We start from the raw sequence: 9,647 nt of genomic DNA on the forward strand, positions 1-9,647 counted from the left end.
GCAGGCTTTTCCTCCCTGATCTTCGGCCACAGCCCAGGGGCACTTCTCAGGGTGAGCCTCCCAGGGCTGGGGGGTCTTTACTCAGTTTGATTGTGAAATAGTAACATGAGGACATCACTGCAGGTGTTGTGGAGTGTGCATGCGCTGAGACTCAACATCTCAGTTCCAACCACAGCCTCTGAGGTGCGCCAACTGCAAGAGCTGCCTACTTCCAGGGAAGGCAATCCCAGCTCTCAGGATGTGGAGGTGGCTACAAGTCGGTGGCTGGGGACGGTGACTGCAGCCATGAAATTAGAAGGTGATTGCTTCTTGGCAGGAAGGCTATGACCAACCTAGACAGTGTGTTAAAGAGTGAAAACATTACTTTGCCGACAAAGGTCCGTCTAGTCAAAGCTATGATCTTTCCAGTAGTCATGGACGGATGTGAGAGTTGGACTATAAAGAAAGCTGAGCGCCGAAGAACTGATGCTTTTGAACTGAGGTGTTGGAGACTTTTTTTTAAATTTTAATTGGAGGCTAATTACTTTACAATACTGTAGTGGTTTTCGCCATACATTAACATGAAACAGCCATGGGGGTACATGTGTCCACCATCCTGAACCACCCCCCCTCCCCCTCCCTCCCCCTTCCATCCCTCAGGGTCATCCCAGAGCACCGGCCCTGAGCGCCCTGAGTCATGCATCGAACCTGGACTGGCGATCTGTTTCACATATGATAATATACATGTTTCAATGCTTTTCTGTGAAATCATCCCACCCTTGCCTTCTGGAGAAGACTCTTGAGAATCCGTTAGACTGCAAGGAAATCAAACCAGTCAATCTTAAAGGAAATCAACCCTGAATACTCTTTGGAAAGACTGATGCTGAAGCTCCAATACTTAGGCCACTTGAAGCGAAGAGCCAACACATTGGAAAAGACCCTGATGCTGGCAAAGATTGAAGGCAGGAGGACAAGGGTATGACAGAGGATAAGATGGTTGGATGGCATCACGGATTCAATGGACATGAACTTGGGCAAACTCCAGGAGATGGTGAGGGACAGGGAAGGCTGGCGTGTTGAAGTCCATGGGGTCTCGAAGAGTCGGATACAACTTGGCGACTGAATAGCGGCAACAAAGATGGCTGGGGAAAGTGGGGCCAGGGTCAGCAGGAACCACACCCACAGCCAGCAGACTGGGGATGACTGAGCAGCCAATCTGTCTGCTTCCAGAGCACTTGCTCCCAGGCAAGAAGGCTGTGGTCCCTGTTCTCTCTGGACACGTGTAGGTCTAGTCTTTGATCGAAAGTTCTGGATCTCTGAGGAGAGTTCAGAGACAGGATCCCACCCCCAGCATCCAATCTGATACAAAGCCATCCTGGAAAGAGACTCAGTAATGTCCACCTGAAGGTTAAGTTACTTTGGTGTCTTGATGCTGCCTTAAAGAAAACAAAAGTTTAGATACCTCCATTTTACATTTGTCGTGTTGGGTAATTCTATAATAAATATAAGTAATGTGGGCACCCTTTCCACTTTATTACATGTCTGAAGTCAGTAGTGTGAATGCAACATGGTTGACTGGAGACTTTTGACCTTCATAAACCTTTCTCAGAAACTACTCATAGCCCTATTTTATTTTTCCAAAATAATTTCTTCTTCCTCCCATTATCATTGTATAATTCAGTGGTCTTGCTTTTTGAAAAGTATTTTTGGTGCCCCTTGCATCTCAAAGATGGCCTTGCCAAGGACTACATTTGAGATTTAACTCTTCTTTTTTTTTTTAAATGTGTTCAGTTGCTCAGTCATGTCTGACTCTTTGCGACCCCATGGGCTGCAGCACACCAGGCCTCCCTGTCCATCACCAACTCCCGGAGTTTACTCAAATTCATGTCCATTGTGTCGGTGATGCCATCCAGTCTTCTCATCCTCTGTCATCCCCTTCTCCTCCCACCTTCAATCTTTCCCAGCATCAGGGTCTTTTCCAATGAGTCAGCTCTTTGCATCAGGTGGCCAAAGTATTGGAGTTTCAGCTTCAACATCATTCCTTCCAATGAGTATTCAGGACTGATTTCCTTTAGGATGGGCTGGTTGGATCTCCTTGCTGTCCAGGGGACTCTCAAGAGTCTTCTCCACCACAGTTCAAAAGCATCAATCAAAATGTGTTATGCCTGTTCATTTAGTTTTCATTCCTTTTCCTTCTATTTGGTTAAGATAAAATTCCCATGAAGTGGGATGAACAGATCCTCAGCATACCACTGGATGAGGTTTGACAACTGGATCACCTGTGGAACATTTGCCCCTGTAGTAACACACAGCATTTTCATCACGACAGGAAGTTTACTCACGTCCTTCCTACTAAGCTTTCTGCCCCAGAGAAAACGACTGCTGTGGTTTCTACCGGCATCAACTAGTCTGTCGTATCCTCGAACACCATATAAATAGTGCATCTTCTTTTGCATCTCACCTGTTTCGCTCAACATAATGCTCTTAAGACGCAGGCGGTTTCATGCATCAGGAGCTTGCTCGCTTCTGTCACTGAGTAGTATTCTGTTGTATGAATACATCACAGTCCGCTCTCCTAGGCTTGGAAATGTAGGTTGTTTATACATTTTCACTAGTAGAAATAGGGCTTCCCTGCTAGCTCAGACAGTAAAGAATCTGCCTGCCATGCAGATTCGAGTTCGATCCCTGGGCCAGGAAGATCCCCTAGAGAAGGGAAGGTCAACCCACTCCACTATTCTTGCCTGGTGAATCCCATAGACAGAGGAGCCTGGCAGGCTACAGTCCATGGGGTCTCAGAGTCAGACATGAATGAGCGACCAATTTGGGCTTCCCTGGTGGCTCAGATGCTAAAGTATCTGCCTGCAACGTGGGAGACCTGGGTTCAATATGTTATGAAGATCTTTGTATGACTATTTTAGTGGCCATATGTTTTCATTTCTTGTGGGTAAATATTTACTAGTGGAATTGCTTGGTCATTTTGGAGGTGAATGCTTTATAGAGAAAGCGAAAGTCACTCAGTCGTGTCTGACTCTTTGTGACCCCATGGACTATACAGTCCATGGAATTCTTCAGGCCAGAATACTGGAGTGGGTAGCCTTTCCCTTCTCCAGGGGATCTTCCCAACCAGGGATCAAACCCAGGTCTCCTGCATGGCAGGTGGATTCTTTACCAGCTGAGCTACAAGGGAAGCCTGAATGCTTTATAAGAAACTAAAAATTCCCTGGCATTCCAGTGGCTAAGACTCCACACGTTCAGTGCTGAGGGCACAAGGTTCTATTCCTATTCGGGGAACTAAGATCCCACAAGCTGTGAGGTGCTGTCAAAAAAAAAAAAAAAAAAGTCAATCCATTAAAAAGTTTAATAGATACTGTACCAAAGAAGGTATACAAATGGCAAATAAGTACTTGAAAAGTTGTTCTACATCATTAGTCATCAAATTAAAACCACAGTGAGATACTATTATGTGCCCTGTAGAATGAAAGTGGAAGTCACTCAGTCATACCTGACTCTTTGTGACCGCATGGACTATACAGTTCATGGAATTCTTCAGGCCATAACACTGGAGTGGGTTGCCTTTTCCTTCTCCAGGAGATCTTCCCGACCCAGGGATTGAACCCAGGTCTTCCGCATTGCAGGCAGACGCTTTACCATCTGAGCCGCCAGAGAAGCCCAGTAGAATAGCTAGAATCAAAGGACTAAAAATTCCAAACGTTAGTGAGGAGGTGAAGAAACTGGAACCTTCATAAACTGCTGGTGGGGATGTAAAATGTACAGTTACTTTCAAAGACCACCTGGCAATTTCCTGAAATAGTAAATATTTATCAAATGACCTAGCAATTATACTCCATTTCCCATAAGAAATGAAAATAACACAAATGTTCACAGTAACATTCATGATGGCCAAATCCACCCACTAATGAAGGAATAACTAAAATTTGGTATATCTTTAAATAGAACGGAGAGGGCAACGGCACCCCACTCCAGTACTCTTGCCTGGAAAATCCCATGGACGGAGGAGCCTGGTAGGTTACAGTCCATGGGGTCACAAAGAGTCAGACAGAAGGGAGTTCACTTCACTCCCTTCACTCACTTCATACTTTATCGCTAGAGAAGGAAATGGCAACCCACTCCAGTGTTCTTGCCTGGAGAATCCCATGGACAGAGGAGCCTGGCGGGCCATGGTGCATGGGGTCACAGAGTCGGACATGACGGAAGTGACTGAGCACACCTAGCAATAAAAGGAATTAACTACCAATATGTGCAGCAACTTGAATGAACATTAAAACCATTAAGAGGTTAAGCAACAGAGATACACTGTATAACACAGGGAAGTTTACCCATTATCTTGTAATAACCCATCACGGAGCACAATCAGCAAAAATACTGAGTCAGTATGCTATATACCTGAAACCAACAAAACATTATAAGTCAACTATGTTTCAACAGAAAAAATAGATAAATAAAAGACATACAGCAAAATAAAAATAAAATACAGCTATGATTTTGAAATCATATAAGAAAAGATACATTGATCTTTAAAAAATTTCAGTGGAAGAATCCAGACACATATGTCTATATATATTATATGATTCCATGTATGTGAAATTTCTAGAAAGGGAAAACTATAGAGACAGAAAGAAGACCAATAGTTGACTGGAAGAAAAGCAGGGAAGGGTTGCACATTGGCAAGAGGGAACTTTTGGGGTGATGGAAGTGTTCTAAGACTGGATTCTGAATTTACTGATTCATCAAACTATACACGTAAAATCAGTGAAATTCAGGCTTCCCTGGTGGCTCGGTGGTAAAGAATCCACCTGCCCACGCAGGAGTCACGGTTTCCCCCCTGATCCAGGAAGATCCCAGATGCTGCGGAGCAACTAAGCCCATGAGCCCCAACTACTGAGCCTGTGCTGTAGAGCCCACCTGCTGCTGCGACTGACGCCCAGTCACTCAGAGCCCGTCCGCCGCAGCCTGAGAAGCCCACAGACCGCCACAGAGTCGCCCCTGATCACGCCAACTGAAGAAAAGCCTGCACAGCAACAGACTCAGCACCGCCATAAATAAATAAGTAAAAGTATTTTAAAAATCTGTGAAATTCACGCTAAAGGAAAACTGCTGCCGCTGCTGCTAAGTCGCTTCAGTCGTGTCCAACTCTGTGCGACCCCTTAGACGGCAGCCCACTGGGCTCCTCTGTCCACAGGATTCTCCAGGCAAGAATACTGGAGTGGGTTGCCATTTCCTTCTACACCTCAGTTAAGCTATTAAAGTGTATTACGTTGAGTGAAAGAAAACGTAATTAAAAAGAAGTATAGAGTGTATTTTTCCATTATGTGAGATTTGAGAAGAAGTAAAGTTCACGTGCAGTGTAACAGCCCAACAATCGTTCCCCCTGGGGACCACGGGTAGCGGCTGATGAGCGCGGGTAATCAACGGTCTTCCTGGAATGATGGTCATTTCCATAACTTGACAGGTGTTTGGTTACACAGTGGTATGCATTTGTCGAAACTCATTAAATACGTATTTAATATTTGATCATTTCATTCTGTATATATTTTACCTAAAAATAGAGACTATAAATAAACACTGAACTCTCATTAATAACATGCACCTTGCAGCTGCCACGCTGGACTGTGCATTTGAGCCACCTGTGCATCCCCTCTCTCCAAGAAACGCCCGGGCCCGAAGGAAATGCCAAAGCATCTTAGCTCTACAGTGATGTGAAACCTCCCAGAGTCTGTCTAACACATGTCATCAAATGAAGCTGTTGTTGCTGTTTAGTTGCTAAAAACTGTCCTACTCTTTGGTGACCTCATGGACTGTAGCCCGCCAGGCTCCTCTGTTTATGGGATTTCCCAGGCAAGAATACTGGAGTGGGTCGTCACTTCCTTCTTCAGGGTATCTTCCTGACCCAGGGATCGAACCCGTGGGTCCTGGGTCTCCTGCATTGCAGGCAGATTCTTTACCACTGAGCCACCAGGTAAACCCAAATGAAGGAAGCGTTCTTAATACCAAAGACCCTTATTTTGATTGCTCTTCTTAGTGTCTCTTCCCCTTGTCAGACTTGACTTACTTCCTCAATTTGAAAAAGCACTTATTTTTTCAAATTCCAATTCAAATATTTGAACAAGTCTCACAATTGATGTCTCTCCCCATTATGTCCCGGTGCTTCTGCTCCTTCTTCCCGCGCAGCTGTTATAAACGAACTGTCCATCTCACTCCCATTGACAGCCTCTGACTAAACAAAATTATTAGCCTGAAACCATAAATGGCTAGTACTTTCGAGGATCGAAGCAAATAAAAAGCCAAACTCGAGGAACTCAATTCCTCAGTTTCCCCTTTCCAACACCCTTGTCCCTGGTTACCAAACTCCTGCAGTCACATCCACACCTTCCCTTCAAAGGCGAACCGGCTGCCAGTCTGGTCTGGGTTGAGCCGAAGGCAGCAAGTCTTTGAGTTTTCGGGAAGGATGCTCAGTAACTCCAGCGCCCTGAGCACAGGGTGGGGAGGTGACAGGCTGCAAAACAAGATAGTCCGGGTTGGAGGGACAGAGGGGAGGGCCCTCCGGGGTGAGGCCGATGACAGTCACAGTTCATAGAACCAGGCCCCACTGCCTCATCACGGACACGGAAGCGCTCTGCCAACCCTGCTTGGCCTGTTTGTTTCTTGACTCCCCTCCCCAGTGAGGCAGCGGGGAGCCCAGGGCCGCAAACACACCCCCTCCACCCTTGGCAGTGGTGCCTTCAACTGAGAGGGCCGCCAGCCAGACGCCTCCTCCCACAGGGCTTTGTGGCATCTCCTGAGGCAGCAGGTGGGGTTCAGAGATGTGGTGCCTCCTTCTGGAGGGTGCGTTTCAAGCAAGTCCTGCTGGGGAATGAATCCCTCTCCAGAGGCGTCTGGAGCTCAGCCCTGAAGAGACTTGTCTCAGTCCCAGCTGTGGTGCCTGCTACCTTTACCAGCTGGGCCTCTGTGCTCTTTAGTTGCTGTTGCTGTTGTTGGCTGCACTATGCACGGAGGATCTTAGTTCCTGGACCAGGGATTGAACCCATGTCCCTGCTCTGGGAGCACGGAATCTTAACCACTGGACCACCAGTGAAGTCCCTGGGCCTGTATTCTCCAGCATCCTCTTGGCTGATTCTGCCAGGCTCTTCTGTCCACGGGATTCTCCAGGCAGGGATACTTTCCCCAATACTCCGGATCACATTGCTTTTTACTAAGCTCTCCCTGTACAGATGTCTATGTGGTTTCTATGTTCTGGACAGACACTGACTGACACACAGGCTAAGGAAACGATGCTGCAGCAGCATCAGCCGCCTCTCGTGGAGAAGGGAGGAAGACTGACGAGGTGGCGTCCAAAGCCCAGAGGAACCAAGGGCCATGGGGATGGCCCTCAGAGATCCCCAGGTCCCGCTACTCAGGCTGCTGTGCAGACCCCTCCCCGTGTAGGAATAACCAATAAGACAGGGAGGAGATGAGCATGATGAGATAAGTCATAGAGACTTGGCAGTTTCCACCTAATAATAAACCTCTCAGCTCACTGGACTTGGTGGAAGCTGGGTGCTATATCATAGGATGTGCTGGGAACACATAGAGACCCCCATGGTGGGGAAAGGAGGCTCCTGCCGGAATTTAGTGAGTCTTTGACACCTCTTATCAACAGCCTGGAGGGGAGATACACTGGCAGGAGACTCGCCACCTGAGTTGAACCTTCAGATGACTGCAGCCCTGATGGACATTCTTGACGACAACCACAGCTTTAGTGACCCCATGCCAAACTGTGCCATTGAGCTGCTCCCAAATTCCTCACCCAAGGAAATGGAGATAATAAATGATTACTATTTCAAAGGCACTAACTTTAGGGATACCTTGTTACATAGTGTTAAGTAATGAACTATAAAGAAAGTGGAGCCCCCCAAAATAGATGCTTTTGAACTGTGGTGTTGGAGAAGACTCTTGAGAGTCCCTTGGACTGCAAGGAGATCCAACCAGTCCATTCTAAAGGAGATCAGTCCTGAATATTTATTGGAAGGACTGATGCGGAAGCTGAAACTCCAATACTTTGGCCACCTGATGCAAAGAACTGACTCATTGGAAAAGACCCTGATGCTGGGAAAGACTGAAGGTAGGAGAAGGGGATGACAGAGGATGAGATGGTTGGATGGCATCACCAACTCAATGGACATGAGTTTGAGTAGACTCCGGGAGTTGCTGATGGACAGGGAGGCCTGGCGTGCTGCAATCCATGGGGTCGCAAAGAGTCGGACACGACTGAGCGACTGAACTGACTGACTAAGTAATGAATACACATAGTCTCAAAGTTCAGTTCAGTTCAGTCATTCAGTCGTGTCCGACTCTTCAAATGCATGAAGGTCCCGAAAGATAAAGACTAGAGAACCGTCCTAGAGTAAAGGAGACTAAAGACACCCGACAGCCGGGCCTCCCCATGGCCCAGGGTTAAGACTCCACGCTCCCAGCGCAGGGGGTGCAGGCGTGATCCCTGGTTGGGGAGCTAAGATCCCACGTGCTGTGTGGGGAGACCAAAAAGAGAGCAAGAGAGATGACAGCTAAAGGCAACGTATGATCCTAGACTGGATCCTGGTCCACGAAAAACATGAGCAGGACAACGGATGAAACCTGAATAAAGGCTGTAGACTGGTGAAGAGTCATCTGTGTTATCTCCTTATTTTCATGATTGTCGTATGGCTACAGAACATACACATTTTTGAGGAAACTGGATGAACAGTGAATGAGAACTTTCTACACTGCTTGTAACTTTTAAATAATCTTGAAATTGTTTAAAATTTTAAAGTTAAAAATAAGATCCCTTAAGAATGAAGGTTCAAAAATTGAAAGAATTCACTGTCAGTAGACTGCAAAAAATAAAACCCCCTAAACGGTATCCTTCAAGCAGAATGAAAATAGTCCTAATTGGATGCTCAGACACGCAGGAAGGAATGAAGAATGTGAAAGAGGGTGACTTTTACTGTGGGTAAATCCTACTGACAGCTGACTTCATAAAAAGCAATAAAATTTACTGTGGGCTAAAAATAGAATTCAAATATGACAATAATATCATGTAAATTAAGAAATGTGTATAGTCAAAAATATTCCAAGATCCAGGCATTGTTTAGAAAGAGGGTGAAGTGCTTAAACAACATTAGCCTTTGATAAATGAGTGTCACAATTTTAAATCTCTATGGTAACCATGAGTAGAATGTTGGATAATTTCCAGACTGATGGAGAAAATAGAATAATAATTTTAAAATATGCAATCCATCGAAATGAAGAAGAAAATGACATGTAGATAGAAATCACTGGGGGAAGAAAGGATAGATAATGTAATGCAACTCTAAATAATATATAATTCCAAATATATCAGCACTTATATTAAATCTAAGTGGATTGAAGCTCCAATTAAAAACAAAAAGATTTTCAAACTAGATAAAAATATATCCAGTCTGACTATATGCTGTTCACAAAAGGTATATAGCAAACAAAAAGATACAGAAAGGCTGGAATTAAAAGGAGAGTACAAGATATATAATCAAACACTAACTCAGAGATGACTGGTACAATTGCACTAATTATAAAGCAAGTCAAGTTTAAGGCAAAAAGAGAAAGAACATTTACTTAAGGAGGCAACACTGGAGGCATTCCACTGAAGTCAGGAG

The 9,647-nt window shown here is 45.4% G+C and overlaps 1 long non-coding RNA gene across 1 annotated transcript; it reads right to left on the reverse strand.

Annotated features, from left to right (window-relative positions):
• Positions 1-487: 487 nt before the first annotated feature.
• Positions 488-8,256, reverse strand: LOC147378908 (uncharacterized). Its single transcript, XR_015165094.1, has 2 exons — positions 3,482-8,256; positions 488-3,295 (listed from the first exon to the last, which is right to left on the reverse strand). It is a non-coding gene; the product is annotated as an uncharacterized LOC147378908 (long non-coding RNA).
• Between the last annotated feature and the right edge of the window lie 1,391 nt (positions 8,257-9,647).

This window comes from Bos grunniens, chromosome 1, assembly GCF_055505025.1.
Source record: "Bos grunniens cultivar Pamir isolate PY7600 chromosome 1, Bosgru_T2T1.0, whole genome shotgun sequence".
In the NCBI taxonomy this organism is placed as follows: Eukaryota; Metazoa; Chordata; class Mammalia; order Artiodactyla; family Bovidae; genus Bos; species Bos grunniens.